The sequence below is a fragment of the Alosa pseudoharengus genome, unplaced genomic scaffold (genome assembly GCF_046254945.1).
Source record: "Alosa pseudoharengus isolate Yale_2024_CS ecotype anadromous, Long Island Sound unplaced genomic scaffold, YU_APseudo_1.1 YU_APseudo_1.1_scf_8, whole genome shotgun sequence".
Lineage (NCBI taxonomy): Eukaryota > Metazoa > Chordata > Actinopteri > Clupeiformes > Clupeidae > Alosa > Alosa pseudoharengus.
This window is the reverse complement of record NW_027468870.1, coordinates 42,433,178-42,443,851: the sequence shown is the minus strand read 5'-3', so window position 1 is coordinate 42,443,851 and position 10,674 is coordinate 42,433,178.

The following is a 10,674-nucleotide window of genomic DNA, read 5'->3' as shown; positions in this document are numbered from 1 at the left end:
CCAACTGTTAGTTATCGTCAACTATCTGCCTAAATAATTTAACCATTTCAATTATCAACCTATTTAACTGTTCAGTCATTCCAACTATAGTAAACCCTATCTACCAAGCAAATAATTTAACCATATGAACTCATCATATTTTTGCATTTTCATGCACTGTATTTCCTTCAGGAAATGCTTTTCTAGTTATTATTATTATTCTTCTAACGCAGCTAATGCAGCTTCAACCGTTTAACGTAGAAACTTCATTCAAACTATGTTACGTAGGTCTTACTTAGGACATGTGAGCTTTGTATTTTTCAACTTTGTAACTTTTATACTTTTTAAACTATTAATTAAAAACTAATCAAAATTTCCCCATTGACTTAACATTATGATTATGACATCACAATACGGCCGTTAAGCAATTAGAATCCTATGGCAGGTGTTCGGGCCAGCTGCATCAACTGCCAGTCTCAGGCTTTAAGCATACAAACTGGCCCTATTAAGACTACACATCCTGTCCAACTGCTTCCTCTGCCAAAAACTGTTTCAAAATAAAAGTCCTCACTACAATATTTCACTGTTAAACAATTTAACCCTTTAAACTACTGAACTTTTTAACTGTTCAGCCATTGTAACTGTTACTTGTCATCAACTATGACTCCTACCCACTGTAGCTAGTTAGCATGGTTAGCATAGTTAGCATGTTAGCATGCTAGCATGTTAGCATGCTAGTTAGCATTTTTTATAAAACTGCTAAAAATGATTAGCTAAGTTAGCTAAGTCACATGGTTAGCATAGTTAGCATGTTAGCATGCTAGTTAGCATTTTTTATAAAACTGCTAAAAATGATTAGCTAAGTTAGCTAAGTCACATGGTTAGCATAGTTAGCATGCTAGCATGTTAGCATGCTAGTTAGCATTTTTTACAAAACTGCTAAAAATGATTAGCTAAGTTAGCTAAGTCACATGGTTAGCATAGTTAGCATGTTAGCATTGCTAACTACTAAAAATGCATTAGCTAAGTTAACTAAGTTAAGTATTGTCCACCTATTTAACCGTTCAATCATTCCAACTATATTAAACCTTATCTTCCAAGCAAATCATTTAACCATATAAACTATCCACCTATTTAACTGTTCAGTCACTCCAACTATATTAAACCTCATCTACCTAGCAACCAATATAGTTTGTTTTTATTCTGTATGATATTTTACATCATATTTTTTGCATTTTCATGCACTGTATTTCCTTCAGGAAATGCTTTTCTAGTTATAGTGCATGAAAATGCACTATACTGTTCTTCCAAAATTTCTTATTCTTATTTTTCTTCTTCTAACGCGTTTAATGCAGCTTCAACCGTTAAACGTAGAAACTTCATTCAAACTTTGTTACGTAGGTCTTAGTTAGGACAATTGGGCTATGTATTTTTCAACTTTGTAACTTTTATACTTTTTAAACTATTAATTAAAAACTATCAAAATTTCCCCATTGACTTAACATTATGATTATGACATCACAATAGAGCCGTTAAGCAATTAGAATCCTATGGCAGGTGTTCGGGCCACCTGGATCGATCAACTGCCAGTCTCAGGCTTTAAGCATACAAACTGGCCCTATTAAGACTACACATCCTGTCCAACTGCTTCCTCTGCCAAAAACTGTTTCAAAATAAAAGTCCTCACTACAATATTTCACTGTTAAACAATTTAACCCTTTAAACTACTGAACTTTTTAACTGTTCAGCCATTGTAACTGTTACTTGTCATCAACTATGACTCCTACCCACTGTTGCTAGTTAGCATGGTTAACATAGTTAGCATGCTAGCATGTTAGCATGCTAGTTAGCATTTTTTGCAAAACTGCTAAAAATGATTAGCTAAGTTAGCTAAGTCACATGGTTAGCATAGTTAGCATGCTAGCATGTTAGCATGCTAGCATGCTAGTTAGCATTTTTTGCAAAACTGCTAAAAATGATTAGCTAAGTTAGCTAAGTCACATGGTTAGCATAGTTAGCATGCTAGCATGTTAGCATGCTAGTTAGCATTTTTTGCAAAACTGCTAAAAATGATTAGCTAAGTTAGCTAAGTCACATGGTTAGCATAGTAGCATGCTAGTTAGCATTTTTTGCAAAACTGCTAAAAATGATTAGCTAAGTTAGCTAAGTCACATGGTTAGCATAGTTAGCATGCTAGCATGTTAGCATGCTAACATGCTAGTTAGCATTTTTTGCAAAACTGCTAAAAATGATTAGCTAAGTTAGCTAAGTCACATGGACAGCAAAGTTAGCATGCTAGCATGTTAGCATGCTAGTTAGCATTTTTTGCAAAACTGCTAAAAATGATTAGCTAAGTTAGCTAAGTCACATGGTTAGCATAGTTAGCATGCTAGCATGTTAGCATGCTAACATGCTAGTTAGCATTTTTTGCAAAACTGCTAAAAATGATTAGCTAAGTTAGCTAAGTCACATGGTTAGCAAAGTTAGCATGCTAGCATGTTAGCATGCTAGTTAGCATTTTTTGCAAAACTGCTAAAAATGATTAGCTAAGTTAGCTAAGTCACATGGTTAGCATAGTTAGCATGCTAGCATGTTAGCATGCTAACATGCTAGTTAGCATTTTTTGCAAAACTGCTAAAAATGATTAGCTAAGTTAGCTAAGTCACATGGTTAGCATAGTTAGCATGTTAGCATGCTAGTTAGCATTTTTGCAAAACTGCTAAAAATGATTAGCTAAGTTAGCTAAGTCACATGGTTAGCATAGTTAGCATGATAGCATGTTAGCATGCTAGTTAGCATTTTTTACAAAACTGCTAAAAATGATTAGCTAAGTTAGCTAAGTAACATGGTTACCATAGTTAACATGCTAGTTAGCATAACTACTAAATATGAAAACATTAGCTAAGTTAACTAAGTTAAGTAACTTGGTTAACATTATTATCTTTGTTAACATAGTTAGCATAACTACTAGCAAACATTAGAGCCATTCCAACTGTCAGTTATCGTCAACTATCTACCTAAATAATTTAACCATTTAAACTATCCACCTATTGAACTGTTCAGTCATTCCAACTATATTAAACCTAATCTACTTAGCAACCAATATAGTTTGTTTTTACTCTGTATGATATTTTACATCATATTTTTTGCATTTTCATGCACTGTATTTCCTTCAGGAAATGCTTTTCTAGTTACAGTGCATGAAAATGCACTGTACTGTTATTCCAAGGCATTTTATTATTATTACAGTGCATGAAAATGCACTGTACTGTTATTCCAAGGCATTTTATTATTATTATTATTATTATTCTTCTTCTAACGCACTTAATGCAGCTTCAACCGTTTAACGTAGAAACTTCATTCAAACTATGTTACGTAGGTCTTACTTAGGACATGTGAGCTTTGTATTTTTCAACTTTGTAACTTTTATACTTTTTAAACTATTAATTAAAAACGAATCAAAATTTCCCCATTGACTTAACATTATGATTATGACATCACAATACGGCCGTTAAGCAATTAGAATCCTACGGCAGGTGTTCGGGCCACCTGTTTCAACTGCCAGTCTCAGGCTTTAAGCATACAAACTGGCCCTATTAAGACTACACATCCTGTCCAACTGCTTCCTCTGCCAAAAACCGTTTCAAAATAAAAGTCCTCACTACAATATTTCACTGTTAAACAATTTAACCCTTTAAACTACTGAACTTTTTAACTGTTCAGCCATTGTAACTGTTACTTGTCATCAACTATGACTCCTACCCACTGTAGCTAGTTAGCATGGTTAGCATAGTTAGCATGCTAGCATGTTAGCATGCTAGCATGTTAGCATGCTAGTTAGCATTTTTTACAAAACTGCTAAAAATGATTAGCTAAGTTAGCTAAGTCACATGGTTAGCATAGTTAGCATGCTAACATGTTAGCATGCTAGTTAGCATTTTTTACAAAACTGCTAAAAATGATTAGCTAAGTTAGCTAAGTCACATGGTTAGCATAGTTAGCATGCTAGCATGTTACCATGCTAGTTAGCATTTTTAGCAAAACTATTAAAAATGATTAGCTAGATTAGCTAAGTCACATGGTTAACATAGTTAGCATGTTAGCATTGCTAACTACTAAAAATGAAAACATTAGCTAAGTTAACTAAGTTAAGTATTATCCACCTATTTAACCGTTCAATCATTCCAACTATATTAAACCTTATCTACTAAGCAAATCATTTAACCATATAAACTATCCACCTATTTAACTGTTCAGTCACTCCAACTATATTAAACCTCATCTACCTAGCAACCAATATAGTTTGTTTTTACTCTGTATGATATTTTACATCATATTTTTTGCATTTTCATGCACTGTATTTCCTTCAGGAAATGCTTTTCTAGTTATTATTATTCTTCTTCTAACGCACTTAATGCAGCTTCAACCGTTTAACGTAGAAACTTCATTCAAACTATGTTACGTAGGTCTTACTTAGGACATGTGAGCTTTGTATTTTTCAACTTTGTAACTTTTATACTTTTTAAACTATTAATTAAAAACTAATCAAAATTTCCCCATTGACTTAACATTATGATTATGACATCACAATACGGCAGTTAAGCAATTAGAATCCTATGGCAGGTGTTCGGGCCACCTGGACCAACTGCCATTCTCAGGCTTTAAGCATACAAACTGGCCCTATTAAGACTACACATCCTGTCCAACTGCTTCCTCTGCCAAAAACTGTTTCAAAATAAAAGTCATCACTACAATATTTCACTGTTAAACAATTTAACCCTTTAAACTAATGAACTTTTTAACTGTTCAACCATTGTAACTGTTACTTGTCATCAACTATGACTCCCACCCACTGTAGCTAGTTAGCATGGTTAGCATGCTAGCATGTTAGCATGCTAGTTAGCATTTTTTACAAAACTGCTAAAAATGATTAGCTAAGTTAGCTAAGTCACATGGTTAGCATAGTTAGCATGCTAGCATGTTAGCATGCTAGTTAGCATTTTTAACAAAACTGCTAAAAATTATTAGCTAAGTTAGCTAAGTCACATGGTTAGCATAGTTAACATGTTAGCATGCTAACATGTTAGCATGCTAGTTAGCATTTTTAATAAAACTGCTAAAAATGATTAGCTAAGTTAGCTAAGTCACATGGTTAGCATAGTTAGCATGCTAGCATGTTAGCATGCTAGTTAGCATTTTTAGCAAAACTGCTAAAAATAATTAGCTAGGTTAGCTAAGTCACATGGTTAACATAGTTAGCATGTTAGCATTGCTAACATGCTAGTTAGCATAACTATTAAAAATGAAAACATTAGCTAAGTTAACTAAGTTAAGTATTATCCACCTTTTTAACCGTTCAATCATTCCAACTATATTAAACCTTCTCTACCAAGCAAATCATTTAACCATATAAACTATCCACCTATTTAACTGTTCAGTCACTCCAACTATATTAAACCTCATCTACCTAGCAACCAATATAGTTTGTTTTTACTCTGTATGATATTTTACATCATATTTTTTGCATTTTCATGCACTGTATTTCCTTCAGGAAATGCTTTTCTAGTTATTATTACAGTGCATGAAAATGCACTGTACTGTTATTCCAAGGCATTTTATTATTATTATTACAGTGCATGAAAATGCACTGTACTGTTCTTCCTAGGCATTTTATTACAGTGCATGAAAATGCACTGTACTGTTCTTCCTAGGCTTCTTCTTATTACAGTGCATGAAAATGCACTGTTCTGTTCTTCCTAGGCTTCTTCTTATTACAGTGCATGAAAATGCACTGTACTGTTATTCCAAGGCTTTTTAGAGTGCATGAAAATGCACTCTATTGTTATCCGATTTATTACAGTGCATGAAAATGCACTATACTGTTATTCCAAGGCATTTTATTATTATTCTTCTTCTAACGCACTTAATGTAGCTTCAACCGTTTAACGTAGAAACTTCATACAAACTATGTTACGTAGGTCTTACTTAGGACATGGGTGCTATGTATTTTTCATCTTTGTAACTTTTATACTTTTTAAACTATTAATTAAAAACTAATCAAAATTTCCCCATAGACTTAACATGGGCTGATGACATCACAATAGAGCCGTTAAGCAATTAGAATCCTATGGCAGGTGTTCGGGCCACCTGCATCAACTGCCAGTCTCAGGCTTTAAGCATACAAACTGGCCCTATTAAGACTACACATCCTGTCCAACTGCTTCCTCTGCCAAAAACTGTTTCAAAATAAAAGTCCTCACTACAATATTTCACTGTTAAACAATTTAACCCTTTAAACTACTGAATTTTTTAACTGTTTAGCCATTGTAACTGTTACTTGTCATCAACTATGACTCCTACCCACTGTAGCTAGTTAGCATGGTTAGCATAGTTAGCATGTTAGCATACTAACATGTAAGCATGCTAGTTAGCATTTTTTGCAAAACTGCTAAAAATGATTAGCTAAGTTAGCTAAGTCACATGGTTAGCATAGTTAACATGTTAGCATGCTAGTTACCATTTTTAGCAAAACTGCTAAAAATGATTAGCTAAGTTAGCTAACTCACATGGTTAGCATAGTTAGCATGCTAACATGTTAGCATGTTAGTTAGCATTTTTTGCAAAACTGCTAAAAATGATTAGCTAAGTTAGCTAAGTCACATGGTTAGCATTTTTAGCATGTTAGCATGCTAGTTAGCATTTTTAGCAAAACTACTAAAAATGATTAGCCAAGTTAGCTAAGTAATGTGGTTAGCATAGTTAGCATGTTATCATTCTAGTTAGCATTTTTAGCAAAACTGTTAATAATTATTAGCTAAGTTAGCTAAGTAACGTGGTTGGCATAGCATGTTAACATGTTAGTTAGCATTTTTAATAAAACTGCTAAAAATGTTTAGCTAAGTTAGCTAAGTAACATGGTTAACATAGTTAACATGCTAGTTAGCATAACTACTAAATATGAAAACATTAGCTAAGTTAACTAAGTTAAGTAACTTGGTTAACATTATTATCTTTGATAACATAGTTAGCATAACTGTTAGCAAACATTAGAGCCATTCCAACTGTCAGTTATCGTCAATTATCTACCTAAATAATTTAACCATTTAAATTATCCATCTATTTAACCGTTCAATCATTCCAACTATATTAAACCTTATCTACCAAGCAAATAATTTAACTATATAAACTATCCACCTATTTAACTGTTCAGTCATTCCAACTATATTAAACCTCGTCTACCTAGCAACCAATATAGTTTGTTTTACTCTGTATGATATTTTACATCATATTTTTTGCATTTTCATGCACTGTATTTCCTTCAGGAAATGCTTTTCTAGTAATATATACTCACCTAGTTCATAGTGCTGGTGATTTGTTAAGGTAAGTGCCTCACCTGGGCAGCAGACTGAACATTAATACACACACACACACACACACGCACACGCACATACTTTAGTAGCGGAGTAACTCCTAGCTCCCGCTACACAAGAAAGCCTTGTATATGAGTTCACTTTCTGTTTGGCGGCTTCACAGTTGATTTATATTGGCTGTGACGGGCAAACGCTTTCGAATATCAATACACCACTAGTAAGTTTCAATTTCAAACACATCAACCATTAGAGGCCAAAATGTTTTTTTTTGCTAATTACAGCCACCCCTATAGGTCAAACGTCACCAAATTTATTGAGCCTCCTCCTAATTGGGTCCTGAGTCCATGTACCGTGTTTGGTTTTGAAATGCTTTCGAATATAAATTTCGAATATAAATATGCATGCTTTAGGATGGTATCAACCTGTCTGAATTCAACCTATTTAAAGGGACACCAGGCAACGTTTTCGTGTTAATTAATCATCTTTGTAAGTCGGTATATGGTTAAATGACTCATTACGGGGCGAATGAAGGCTCTCTCGCCCGCCCCTACTGCCTGTAGGAAAAATATCCCACTTGCAAGTTCGGTGTATCCTACCCGCCGACCGAAGCAGGATCAGTTTACAGCACAGAGGCAGGCTAACGAAACGCTAGAGATTGTTGCAAACGTGTGTATAATGGCAGAGCCGGCGAAGAAGCAGCGGAAACCCTTGACGGAAGACGCAAAGAAAAGGAAAAGAGCTTCAGACCGAGCGAGGGGGGGTTTCGTAGAGAAAAAGCATCAGGCTTGCCTGGTGTCCCTTTAACAACTGGAGCATCCAGTTGCTAAATAGGTTGAATTCAGACAGGTTGATACCATCCTAAAGCATGCATACACACTTTTTTAATATATATTGTATGTTTTTTTGGACTTTTTGTCATTCTATGTATCAATGTGTGAGTCTGTATAAATGTTGTCTAGCTCTGTGTAACGTATCTCACCACAGCAAGCTCATAGCTCTACATGCATTTCATGTGTGTGTAGGGCAGACTGTCCTGAATCGGGCAATACAACTGCCATGTTGGAGGGATACTCTGGGGCTGAGCAATTTACAAATATGTGGTGTGTGATTTACGGAAATAAATGCCATTTTTTATTTAGTGATGAAAAATTACCTTTCTGCGCTCCATATCTGTGACACGAACTGATCTGACCTGACTTGACCCGAGGTTGCGTGTTAGCCTGCGTGCCTATGGTGTATGCACTCATAATGATTCTCAACTTTTTACTGCATTGCCATGAACAAAGTAAAGGCAAAAAAGGTGTTTCTTTGTTGAACAAATTGGGATGCAATGTGAGCCTTGAATTGGATGCCATGCAGGAATTTGCTAGGATCTCAAAACCGGATTATAAACATGCTTTGCCATAGAGAAACACACGATAGCGTTGGATTATAAACATGCTTTGCCACAAAAGCAGACAAAAACGTGGGGTAAGTCCAGCTTTATGAAGTTATTATTTTGCTGTCACTTCGTCTGTTTTATAACCCCGAAGGATGTATTGATGATATATCAAATGATAGCTCTGAGTCTCCTCTTTCATCTGACATGCGTGGCATATCTATCCGATCACGGGTCCGCGAGTAATTCAAACGAGAGTAATGGGTGTGCAGCGTTGGTTTGTGTACATGAGGTTATTATTTTGCAATTTGCAATTTTATTTAATTTCATGATTTTTTTTTAATTTTCATACTTGATCGTACATACAAGTGTGTAGTCTCGTTGGAAAGCCCCACTTCTGCTCTGTCACGCAATAAAGGTTTCATCTCGCTGTGATGAACAGTTCCAGAGCAATGTAACAGAGAAGAAAGGGTGTGTTTTTTGACGCACTTTGAGTCAATCGGGTTCTAAGGGTTAAGTTCGGCCTCATCCAAGGATTCCAACTATATCTCGATGTTCGAAATCGGCCAACTTTATGTCTGAACCACAGGCGCTAGACTGCCTGTGGTTCAGACATAAAACTTGGTAAAATGATTTATGGGACTGTGCCGAATCAATGTACCAAATTTCACAATTTTTTACTGGACGGTTCTATGTGCTGCCATAGACTTCCAGAGGAGAAGAATAATAAGACAAGGAACAAACACAATGGGTACCTTCGCAGTTTTGCTGCTTGGCCCCCAATAATAGTAAGAAAAGATAGAAACACAATGGGCCTTCGCAGCTTTGCTACTTGCAGCTGGTTACAAGGCGTCGCTGTTTGGCCCCCAATCATAAAGGGGCAGAGAGAAACGAAAGAAAGCCTCTTGTTGTAGGCTGCTGGTACCATTGTGACCATGTTGGTACCATCTCTGGTACCACTGTACACTGAAAAAAAATGAATGGGTCAAAGTTGGTGTTGAATGCACTGACCTTTTGGACCGAATGCCCGATTTCAAACATCGAGATATAGTTGGAATCCTTGGACGTCTTAAAAGAAGTCAAGCTCTTCTTGAATGAAGCCAAATGTTTTTACGAGAAAGTGCTAGGTAATAGCCTGACGAGCCAGACCCACATCAAGATGTAGAGTCTGGGGACTCACCGTTCGCAGTGCTCAATGGTTTAATATAAGTGATGTTGTTCAAGTTTGGGGTTTGTCATATGTATAGACAACCTTTCTTGTTATTTATTGTTATGTCTTTGCTCAATTTCATACAGAAAGTGAGTTTTTGTTAATAAATGGATTTGTAGCATTTTGGGGGAAATGTGTTATGGATATATTGCATTTTGGAGAAAAAAAATCTTTGTTTAATAAATGTTTAAAATCAAAATATTATATTTTTTTATGTTATTACAAATTTACAATGATATATTACAGTTTGAAACAGAAAATAACAGTTTTCATACAAACAGTCTTTTGGGAAAGAAAATGCCTTTTTTCTCAATTTAACAATTTTGGATTTATAGCGTGTTGGAACCAAACTCCTCATATAATTTTATCATTTCATGTGCAAGAATGAAACAGGCAAAATTAGAGGCATTCTTTAAAAAAAATGGCAGTGAAGGACACGACAAGGTTTTGATCTTGAAAATATTTTTTAAAAGTGGTCACACAATCTTAGGAGGGTTGGTTGTCTTTTTTTATCAAATAGAATTGTACACATTTAAATAAAGAATCAAGAACAATATATTCTATGTTATTTATGTTCAGGGTGTGGTTTTGATCTTTGCACAATGAACAGCAAAACAGACAATTCATAACCTACCTTTGTCTCCAAAGCAGTTCCTGCAGTTGTCCATTTTGTACATAATTTTGGCGTTTAATTCATACATTCAAATAAATCCTAGGAAATGAATAGCATACAAGCT